The sequence below is a fragment of the Misgurnus anguillicaudatus genome, chromosome 11, assembly GCF_027580225.2.
Source record: "Misgurnus anguillicaudatus chromosome 11, ASM2758022v2, whole genome shotgun sequence".
In the NCBI taxonomy this organism is placed as follows: Eukaryota; Metazoa; Chordata; class Actinopteri; order Cypriniformes; family Cobitidae; genus Misgurnus; species Misgurnus anguillicaudatus.
The window spans coordinates 23671569-23683767 of record NC_073347.2 but is presented as its reverse complement, the minus strand read 5'-3'; the positions used below and the strand labels follow the sequence as shown (position 1 = coordinate 23683767).

At 37.6% G+C, this 12199-nt stretch overlaps 1 protein-coding gene across 1 annotated transcript in view; it reads left to right on the top strand.

The window, feature by feature from the left end:
- The window catches only part of tmem72 (transmembrane protein 72), a 122484-nt gene that overhangs the window by 80061 nt on the left and 30224 nt on the right, over window positions 1-12199 (top strand). The window contains exons 4-5 of the mRNA XM_073873361.1: window positions 2854-3053; window positions 7878-8063. The gene's annotated coding sequence lies outside the window, so the exon portion shown is untranslated. The remainder of the gene's footprint in view (window positions 1-2853; window positions 3054-7877; window positions 8064-12199) is intronic.

Genomic DNA, 12199 nt, shown 5'->3' with positions numbered 1-12199 from the left:
TCTAAGAGCAGGAAAAAGAGTTGAGACTTAGACGGCTCTTTTATTTGTTTAAAAGAAGGTCACATCGGTTACTTGTAAGGATGTTTCGGGATCACCGATCAGTCTGGGAGTTTTGTAAAGCTGCTGACTGTTACATTGAGGCAGTCCCGGTACAGAGGCAGTGGAGCGGGTATAGGTGAAGTGTGACCCATGCATGCAGACAGATTGTCGCTGTACTGTGGCCGGCCCTTAAGTGTCTTCCTTCATGGATCCGTGAGCTACAAAGAGTTAAAAGAAAAGTCTTTTCTGAGTGGCTGATTTCTAGAATCCATGCAGTGTGTTAGTCTTTGTAGGTTAAGTGAATGAAAAAATATAAACGTCAATGTTTGCTTTGTGATCCTGGTATAACTTCCTCCCAAAGCTCTTTGGTTTTGTTTCTTATGTGATTCCTCGGAGATTTGATATGCATCAATCTGTAAGTGAGCTGGTGCGATTTATAAACCCAAAAAACAAAATATTTTACGGTCTGTGTGCTTGGTTTAATCATCTGTGATTTTACACTGATTTATCTCTGGCTGTGTCTTATTTGATTTTCCTTTTATTACCTTAATGCCAAACCAGCTAGGATTTAAAACTAACTTCAATCTTCATAGACTTTTTTTCATTGACATTTCATGGTTTTCCTGTGATTGTATCAACAGAGCAGTTTATCCTTTTGTGTTCCACAGAAGAAATGTATGACATCATTTCTGATAAAGTAGCGGGCGGCTAGAAAGAGATTTATTCGAGTTTGGCTCTTTGAAAGGTGGTTATTATGTGCTCAACATTCACTTTGTTCATTCATTATATTTGACGATTTTGGTTTCTGTGCTTTTTTCAGCTTACTTCTTTTTACATCCCCCTCCATCAGATTTTGGAAATAACGTGCTTCAGAATTACATTTTAATGTTTAAGTTGCATGATCTACAATTTCTATTGCATACTATTATATCAAAATAGATTAAAATATCACAAAAAAAGCCATTCTGCATCTCCTCAGGCCAGAATCTTTAGTGAATTCAGTCATCTGTTGTTAAAACACCATGACTAATGCCACAGAGAGTTCTTGTTTACTCAGTGAATGGGATCAGCATGTGTCAGCGCAGAGTCAGTGGTGGTGAAGAGGTAAAAGACACCCGTATAGAGCTCGCCATCAGTGCAGACATGCCGCTGTCCATCAAAACCAACACTTTCTCTGAGCTGACACCTAAACTTTATTTATAAGCCCCGTCTGCACCGTAAATCTACATCTGTTCACACTTTACAACATTTTTCGTCTTAATTTCAAGGAATTAAAGTGCGTTGGTGACTTTAAGAAGGATTACAGATGCCCCGGTGTCCATGCAGTAGCTGTCAGTCATTGCGAAGTGGAAAGCGAGGAGTTCCCTTCTGTTTTGAATAAACATAATGACCTCACGATTGGCTAATGGGGCTGCAGATATTCGCGAAAAGTCACCATTAGGGCTGGAAAATGACTTGTTGAAAAACAAAAGCGTTTATGATAATGCTATAATGATGAAGTAATTTACCTTGCTTAGGGTGAATTGATTTATTGAGTACTTTCAGATCTGTAAGAGGGTGAAATTCGTATGGCGTTTTTGCTGTGGACAGAAAGCAGATGTTAAATTATAGCGGGTGACTTTGCTTTTCAGTTGCTTGACCTTTTGTTACTTAATGGCCTTTTATTTTTCTTAATGGCTGTTATGATTCATTGGGCTTTGCCAAGTGATTTTTGGGGACTGGTGTTTATACAACCCTCACAGGCTGATTGTGAGGAAATGTCCCCTTTAGGTTTTTACGGTTCTCTTATAGGATACAGGTGGACTTGTTTTTTTTTTAATGATAATTATATGCATCCAGCATTAAGCTTGGTATTGGTGGTCTGCTTGATTCTCCACAGTCCGTGAAAATTCTCTTTGGTTACTGGGCTCAACAGATTTTTGGCCACCCTTATGATTGGGTGAACTAAAGAAAGAGAGAGGGGTTTGGGTATAGCTGAGTGAAGGTTATTGCCAGAGCTGTGTTTGATTAGTCGCTTCGGCCGCGCTCTGTTCTCAATTAACTGCACACTCATTTCTTTTCTTCTTTTAATTCTGGGTGGTTTAGAAAACACAGGGGCTATCGGGCACCCCACATATATTCTCAACTCTGCGAGAGGCGGAAAAAGTGCATAATTATCTTGCTGATGTGAGCGTGCTCAGGTTTCGGGCATTTGTGTTATTGTACACTTTATCAGAGGATCACCGAATCGAAATGAACGAAAGAGCGAATTTGCCAAATGTTCTGGAGTTACTTACATGACATGCCCCGTAATGGCATTTTTATCCAAAAATGGTTCCTGGGAAACATTTCCGTCCTTGCCTTTATTAAAAAACAAATCAACTTGTATTTATTTTTCCCAGTCAACATCAAAGCCACCCACTTCCTTTATTTCCTTTAACCTGCTGCACAACATTGCATTCATTGCTAACCGTTTAATTTTATGGCCGCATTTCACTGTGGCATAAAATCGTACTGCAAAAACCTGGAGCTTATCTGCTGATCATTTGATTAGATATATTCAAGCTTTAAAGGAGGCAATGGCTTTTAATTCTTCTAATTTAAGTTTTAGAGAAGGGCCGTTCCCGCAGGCGTTTCTTCAGGGCGGCCAGCTGTGTGCTGGACGTGAGTGCAGTCCGAGGTGAATCAGTGTTCTGGCATGAGCTGAAATGTTCCTGCTCCTGTGTGGCAGGTCTCCATAAAATCCTATCCAGATTTCTTCGCGTTCTTATCATGATGGAGAGGGCAAGCATCCACAGGAGGTCCTCCACTTAACACCAATTTGCCTCCCTGCAGGTGCTCTTTGATGTGGCCATCATAGGGAAGAAGGAGAGAGTCATAAATAAGTGAACTTTCGGAGTTACCCCGTCATTACACGGCCACATGGACCGGGCTCGGCAACCTTTCCGGTCCAGAGGTCGTAAACCCACCACAGGCTACACAAACAAGGCCGTGAAGCACTAAAGGAGAAATTTCACCGCACACAGTACAGCTAGGTATGAAACATATGTGAAATATTTCTACCATTGTGTGACAGTATACATTGTAAATTGTACGTTTTTAAGTATAATAAAATTGTCTGTACAAGTAAATTCTACTTATTATATCTTGACGAATGATGAGTTGCTGTAACTTATAAAACATTTAAATTGCCCAAATTATTATAATGTTAATGTTGTTGTGACTTACTGATCATGTCATTTTTACAGTGTAAAACTAAATTTTATTTTATTTGTTTAATCTGATAAATTAATTTCTGACATTAGTCAAATGAAACAAAAGTCTTTGTGACTTTAGAGGTATTTTTAATATTTACAAGATATCAGTTTGCAGACCAAATAAAGAGTTTGGTTCCAAAACGAGATAAACGCCATTTTTTAAAAGTTACCATCTGGTCAGTATTAAAAAGTAAATTCTTTGTTGTACGCGAAATCCGATATCTGGCGGGTTATTCTGTCGTCTTTTCTCCCTTTTTTACCAAACCGCGACAAATGCCAGTCCTCCTTCTCTGCAGAACGCAATAAATCCGCTTAACAAACAATAATGGCGGCACTTTGAATACACATGGAATCCTAGTTTTCCTCATCTACTTTGTATTTCGTGAACAACAAATAAACAAAAACAAAATTTTGATGGCATTGATAAAAAACGTAAGCCATTATTTACGCCAGAGGCAATGACAGTGTTCTTAATATTCAAAGTAAGTGTTTTGATTAATGCCATAAATGTTTATTTTTTTAATCAGTGTATACCACTAGTCAACTAAATGAATGTAACATGGCAAAGATTAATGCACATTTATATATTGATTCAACATATTTATTGCATTTTGCTGAAAAAATAATCAATTTTTATAATAAGTCTTTGAAAATCAAATTATAGATTTGAATTTTAATGTTATTATAACCTAAAGATGCTATGTTAAGTTTGTAATAGAAAATAGTGGTTTTCATCTTGTCACTTTCTTGGTATAGAAAACACATTTTTACCCAAATTAGTCAAAATGGATTTATTGCGTTTTGGAAACAAACTCTTCAAATATAGACTTACTTTCAGAATTTTGTAGAAAAACAGCACAGGTTTTTTTACTCTGTATGTGTCCCCTCTTTTTCCCCAGCAAAATCTGAGATTTGCTAAATTGTATTTTTTAAGTGGAAAAAAACCCCAAACATTTATCATTGAAATATCTCTCAGTATCTCTACTGAGAAATAAAGGAGCAACCTCTGAGCAATGATGTTTTTCTCCAGGGTGCATTCAGTATTTTGTTAATCCTGTTTGTTTATTCAATGTTTTCCACATTTAGCAACATATACTGACTGGATAGGGTTTAATGAAAGGTTCTTGAAACATTTCCTTCATATATTTTTATAATCTGAAGAACCTTTTTTCACTTTAAAGAACCTTTTGTGGGACAGAAGGGTTCTTTAAACGTTAAAGGGATAGTTTTCCCAAAAATGAAAATTCTTACTCTCATGTTGTTACAATCATGTTTAAATTTCTTTGTTCTGATGACTACAAAGATAGGTATTTTGAGGAATGTTTAAAACCAAACCGACCATGAGCCTTATTGACTTCCATAGTAGGAGAAAGAGTACTATGAAAGTGAATAGGGCTTGGTGGTTTGGTTTTAAACATTCTTCAAAATGTCTTCCTTTGTGTTTATCAGAACAAAGAAATGTATACAGGTTTGTAATAACAAAGAGAGGGAGTTAATGATGACAGAATTTTCATTTTTTTGTGAACTATCCCTTTAAAGTTGCTTTAAAGAACCATATAGACACAATAAGGTTTTCTATGGCATTGTTTATTTTTAAGAGTGAAGTTGTTACAAACCTGTATACCTTTCTTTGTTGTGCTGAACAGAAAGGAAGATATTTTGAGAAAAGTTTGTAATCAGTTTCTGAGCACCATTGACTTCCATAGTATTTTTCTTTCCCACTAAGTAAATGGTGCTTCTGTTTCCTGCTTGATTACAAATATCTTCCTTTGTGTTCAGCAAAACAAAGAAATTATACAAGTTTGTAACAACTTAAGTATGAGTGAATAATGAAAGAATATTATTTTTTAAATGAAAAAAATATATAGGTGTTACAAATAGGTTCTTCACAGCAATGCCGTAGAAGAACCATGTTTGGTTCCTTAAATGAAGCATGTAAAAGGTTCTTAAAGGAACCATTTCTTTCATACCTTTTTATTACCGCTTTCCCCTACAAAGAACATTTTGTAACCATTCAGCCAAAATTGCTTCTTTTATGCCATCGTTTAGCACATTTTTGTTTGCGAGTGTATGAACATGCAGATATTCAAAATGACCTAAATCCCCAATAAACGTGTAAAGCTTTTAACGGCTGCTGCCACAAAAAGAAGCAAGCAAAGCAGAACCATCTGAATAGAGCTTAACTTTCCATTGCAAGTCCGGCCCCCTTCGCTTTAGAAGCAACTTAAAAATCCTGTCATGTTCACATGTCTTAAAAGGATTATAGTGCCAGTTGGCAAGCAGAAGGTGTTGACAAAACCCCTTGCTTTAAATGAGAAAGACCACAGCCTCAGCAAAATCTCCTATAAAAATCTACAATATACATTAAATCTCATACGTTTTATTTATACAGCGTTGACAAAGCTGAAATATGCTGAAAGAGGCCTGGTAAACACTGTGCAATACTGATATTCATGGTGTGAAGGCACATGTTGGCAAACACAATAAAAAGTGTCACAGTAAGAGTTTATTTCCCAGTGTCCTCTATTCTCAAATGACTCCGTTATATTGAGTTTGATTGAATTAGACGTGAACTCTTTATGGCACTATGGGTTTAACTCTTTAGAAAGCGGGAGAAATGCGTCTGGCTGGCAAGGCTTTGTTGAAAAGGGTGTTGGTGTTGGCCCGACGCACACAAAGAGCCCCGCTTGTTAGACCTGAATAAAGAACACAGGAATGAACCGCAGAGCGAAGACTCGGCTGGATCGAGAGGGGTCGTCCCCGGATGCTAACAGAATTCTGTTAACCCCTGACTAGTGCCACAAAAGCGTCCATTGTGCCAGTAGGCTGGATGTGCGTTTTTGGGCCACTTCTGCTTCAACCCCCTTTGCTTTTATTTCTCATAGATCTTTAGATTGCATTTGCCTCCGATTCGTTTCCATTCAAGCAAATTATAATGGTCAAGTACTTTTGAAATAATCTGCTGCATCAGTCGCCTTTGAAACGCAAGTCTGCTTTGCAGCTGCCGAGCGCTGACTTGAATCCCATTAACACATAATAAACATTAGGCATAAATGTGTTTGCTCAGGATCGCAGCCCTGCAACTTCCTCCAAGGGCCATTGTTTAATACCAATGAATTAACCAAATGTCCTGCTCTAAATTAGAAATACTTTCATCTTTTTGAAGCTCAATTGGATAAACCTCCATGTGGTCTAGATTAAAGATTGAATTCTGAGATCCAGCAATCTGCTGCACAAACGTTAAACTGCAATGACAGTGTCTTACATGTAAGACTAGCCTGTACATTTTAAATGGCCAGTAACTTGTAATACAAGTAGCAAGTGATGATGGAGAGTCCTTTATATTGAGCAACCCTCGATGAGACTCCATCTGCTTCCTGGATCACCTCGTGAACGCTTGCAAAAACGTAACAGTACACCGCGGCATAGACTGTTTCTCAGCAACACATTCATATGTCTGTGGAGTGGCAGGTAAAGGGTAATTGTGCTCGGTCATTCTTGCATGTATGTTGCAGTAACTTCATCTGGCTTAAATGTTTGTTGACAAACTTGTCATAGTGCATTAAAGGGACAGATATGACCAGATATGGCAAGGACTATACTCTCATTCTGGCGTAATAATCAAGGATTTTGCTGCTGTAACATGGCTGAAGGAGGCACAATAATATTATGCAGCAGCCAAAAATATGGCCTTAAATTGGGTGTGCTCGCTTAGTCTACGAGTCTGTAGGGTGTCCCATCTGTCATTTTTACGCTATGAAGTGTGCTCATCAGTGCCCCCTTGATGCGGTCTCCGGCGAAGCCTGAATTGGTCCAATCAGATGACGGAAAGGACCAATCAGACGATGGAAGGGAGGAGGTCACACTGATGGGCAACTTTTCTTCCTATTTCCAGCGTGACGCTCGAGTCTGTCCCAAAATACGACTTTGGTGCGCACTCTTGGACTCACGTCAAGGGTCCCTAAGGTCTGCATTTCATGATGTCATCACAATGTGGACCCTGAGGAGGTCCACAAGTCCTGAGTGTGCCATTTGGGACAGGGCCTTTCAATGGCGGGGGACTTTTTTTTTGGGAAATGCGTAATATCACTACGCCTGCTGCAGCCATGTTAAGGCAGCAAAGTCCTTGATTATTACAGAGTACGCCAGTTGGAGAATATAGTTCACAGCCATATCTGCCCAGAAAAATCGCAACTTTTAATTTTCTGTCGGCCTTAGTACACGATGTAACTACAGAAGAGTCAAGTTTTAAATATGAAATTATCGAAACTCTGGTTATTTTTTTGCGCGATGCTAATAGTCTAATTAGATTCAATGGATTATGCTAAGCTATGCTAAAAAGTGGTAGGTCCAGACCCGGAGATCAGCTGAATGGATTCCAAAATGGTAAAAATCTAATGCTTAACTCTAGGGGAGCTGGAAAATGAGCATATTTTCAAAAAAGCGGAGTGTCCCTTTAAGCAGTAAAACCGAATCTGGGTTATCTTTTTTTGTATTCGCAATTATCTTTTTTATGAGTGTCATTTCAACAAGACAGGTTATTTAGATCTTTATGAGTAGCAGCTGAGAGTTTGACTGTGACCTGTGCTCCTCTATCTGCAGGTCTTCATTGCTCCCTGCTGTTCAGGCCTGTGGGAGCTGACCAACCGAACAGGCCTTTTCTCGCGCTCGGGACGGAGCTGCGGCCCGGAGGCCGCCGAATGACATGTGCTTTGACAGCTTGAGATCTGCCTCCAGATGTATCTCAGATAAGCTTTCCACCTGGTGACAGGACAGGCGAGTGCTTTGGTAAGTGAGCAGTGTTTTGCACGCCTTCATGAACACAGCTATTGATAACAAGCCTTTAAAGAGATGAGCGCTGATAGCAGGGATTGTTAAACTAGTAGAGGAAAGAGGCTGTTTTCGTCACATGAGACGTAAAGACCAGTGTCTTAAATTAGGATCTGTTTAACGCTCTGCCCCTAACCCCTCACCCTTGATGTTTTCTGAAAGTGAACATTAGATTTACAATGTAGCTCTGTGGTGTACTAAAACACTGTTGGGTCATGTTTGGACTCAAATGTTTTATGTGTGGTTTTAACCTTTTTATTACAGTGTTCTTGGACTTGTAATTTTTTTGTCATATTGTCAGTTTTGATAAAAGATGCTACAGTAAAGTAAACATATAATTCGTTTTTTGAGGGATGTAAATAAATCTGTGTGGTTATTTAATTTCCCTGCTTATGTTTGACTCACATACAGTATCCGCTGAAACATAGGCTGAATAAACTCTAATGTTATCAGTTAACCTAACAACAACTGCTGTGTATCTTTTTGAGTGATTTACAACTTGCATAATCCAAGAAAAACATTCCTGTTTCTGTTTCCTTTCTCTAGAAACAAACCAAATTTTATAAAAAGTGGTTGAGAAAGCGCTTTCGCGATTAGGAACTTAAAAGCGGACATTCGACTAGGTTAAGACCTCTGATCCATGTCTGATGCTGTGACTCTGCATGAAATGTAACTCATATTCCCTTAAGGTGCATTATTTCATATTTTTGCAGCTGGCAGGAGAACGATGGAATATGTTATGTGTTTATACAAGTAGGCAATGTAAATGAAAACCAATGAACATTTAAGGGTGGTAAAATCACCTATATATCTCCAGTAACATCTTGTGAGTGTTACCATGTGTGTATATATCTGTATAGTTTGTTGTTCAGTGTTAGTTTTAACATTTAATTCGCTAAAATGATTTCGTATTCCCGAGCTCTCGCTTTAATTTGCTACAGTGAGTGTTTAATCAGTCTTTGTCTTAAATTTCTGTGTTTCTATTACATTAGTTTGTGAGATTTGCTCTGTGGTAAAACCTTATTAACTTTCTACAGCATTTTAAGACATTATAGATCTGCTCTCATGAAGGTTGTTTAAATTTTAACACTGCATCACAAACATACACTGCAAAAAATGACTTTCTTAGTATTTTTGTCTTGTTATCAGTAGAAATATCTAAAAGTTCTTAAATTAAGATGCTTCTTCTCAAGGCTTTGAACCGGTTCACGGAAAGAAAACCAGAAACTTTTTTAAAAATATGTTCCCGAACAGAATCGTTTATTAAAAATTAATGGTAACTGGTTAATAACATTTTTTTTTCGTTCTTTGGCAAGATTTCTGTGCAATATGACTCGGTGAAGTTTACTTCTGGTCATTGTTGACTCATCTGAGAAATGAGAAGCTTGCCACCAGCAAGTAGCCTACTCAAGCCCAAGTCTCTAATGCTCAATCATAAGAGGTTAATATGGTAGGCTACCAAGTATCTCAAGATGTTTTTTTCTAATACTAATTAGTGGTGTAACGGATCGCAGTTGACCCACGGTTCTGCGATTTGTGGATTAATACGCTAATTTAAATAGGATGAAAGTTGATCATTTGCACGTATTTCAAAGACTTGCAAAAGTTAACATTTAAGTGATTTTAAACAATTTAACCGCAAAAGGTGCTAAAGTGAGCAATTTTCTGTACGCACAGACGCACACGTGGTTGAATTTGTCTGGTCCAACTCCAATCAAATGTGATTATATGCTCTTCAAAGATCAGAACTCTTGATGTATAAACTTGAGAGAGAGTTGCGCTACTGTGTCTCATACTGTAGTCCATTAAAATACATTTGGCGATTAAAGCACTGAAAAACAATGTAATTTTCACTTTATGTGGTTTGTGGTAGCGACTGTTTATGCTGCATCTTCTTCCCGAAGCGCCATTTGGAACTCGTCCTCCGTCTGTGTGTGCACACGGAGAGACGCGTTTCAAAAAGCAAGCGAACAATCTTTCTGTTCTTGACAGGACACATACAAACAAAATGATCTCGAAATACCACAGTATTCTTTTTATAATAAAAACATTTGTTTAAGTTGCCTGCCAAAAAACAACATGGCATAAATTGTCCTTGTATAAAATTCATGTATAATGCTGAAACAAATGTAGTCATGTCAGAATTACAGTTATGCCGCTTACATAATATAGCCTTTTTTAATGTTTGATGACAAGATAGAGAAAATTATGTAGACTAATATTTTAAGTTTAATGTCCTAACGATCAGCCTACTTATTTGTATGTCCCACAACTGACATGGAACGTTATTAACCGGTTCGGAAACTTTATTTTTTTGTTCTAACCGGTTCAGGAACGTCAATTTTAGGATTGAACCGAAAAACAGAAACGTTAAAATACTGTTTCTGAACCAATTGGGAAAAAAATCTGGATTAAAGCCCTGCTTTTTTTTAATGAGCAAAATGACCTTAGAAAATAAGTCTAGTTTATATACAAAAATATACAATTTAAGTAAATTTAAACTTAAAACAAGGAAAAATATCTGCCAATAGGGTGAGAAAAAAATCTATACATAAGTTTTCTTTTTTCTTAAACACTTAATTTAAGCAAAATTTTCTCACCCCATTGGCAGATAATTTTGCTTGTTTTAAGCACAAATTTACTTAAATTATATAGTTTTTGTCTAAAAACTAGACTTATTTTCTTAGGTCATTTTGCTCATCAAGAAAATACATCTTGATTTAAGAATTTTTAGATATTTCTACTGAAAACAAGGCAAAAAACAAAATTAGAGTCATTTTTTGCAGTGTATTCTTTTCTAGTAAAATGAAAACCATAATACATTGTGATGTGTGACCTTGTCTGTGAAAACATAGCTAAAATCATTTTTTGCGATTTACTGTTTTCTACCCAAAATCATAATGTAAAGCACATTCTGTGAAAATTTGATATCTTTACGATTGACTGAGTGAGGCCATGAAAAAGAGTTGTGAAGTCAGTGAGCTCACTAGATTTTGGAACGGAGCTTTTGTATTGTTGTGCCATCATTGTGCATTAGTGTGATATTATCGCTTAGATGTTACACATAGCAGGCCACTATTTTGTTTCTTTAGTCATCTGCCAAATACTGTCATTCAAAGACCATATGTAAAAACATAATTTAAAACCGCTCGCATAGATAAAGAAGAATAAGCTATAAGTTATAGTGAATGTCATAAAATAGACTGTTTTTAAGATGTTTCAGTTTACAGTGCTGGCTGATTGAGTGAGTTTACCGGGCAATCGGAGAGGTGTTTGAACCCGAAACTGTCCTTAACTGTTAGTGTCACTGGGAAATCCCTCTGTTTGTGAACCAAAGCGAGGCTTCAATTTCCTCAGTAAACTATTGCAGGCAGAACAGTCACAGGGGTCACCCATTAAACCACATTTAAAGCAGAAAGGAATGCTGGGTGACTGAGAGATGTTAACATTCTCCTGTCTCTGGCTTGGAGTGGATCTGTCAGAATCTGATTGTTTTACTGCTCAGAGAATGAGGAGAGCTTTTAACAGACCTCAAGAACACCACTACTGCTTTGCGTCTTGTCAGTCAGTGAACCGGGTCTTAAGGGTTCATCTCGTCACTAAATTGTTAACTCCGTGCTTTTTTTTTTACAGCCAAGCATCCTTGACAGAATTACTTTATCGCCCGGAAAACTATGTCAGGGATTCAACCAAGTGTGCATTTTGCCATGTCATTTGATTTTCCTAGCGATTCTATGGTAGTTCTTCACAATTCAGGATTATATTTAAAACATCTACACAAGGTGATCAAAGACCATTTCATTTCAAATTTAGATGTCACTCAAAGGGAAGGAATGGTTTATAAACTGCGTTTAGGGGCCCATTGGAGACTATATAGCCTATATAGGGTTTCAGACAAAAGAGAGAGGAACTTTGAAATACCATGAGCAGAGGTTGTAGCACGTCCTCACGTCTGAATGGGATGAGCAGGCTTGTTCAGACTTCTGGCTGTTTAATAGTCATATAAAAACCACATGGATAAATAAACCTCATGATGGGTGGACATGTAACCTTTCCACATGTGTTCAGCGGACATAGGAACAGGCAGAATAGAT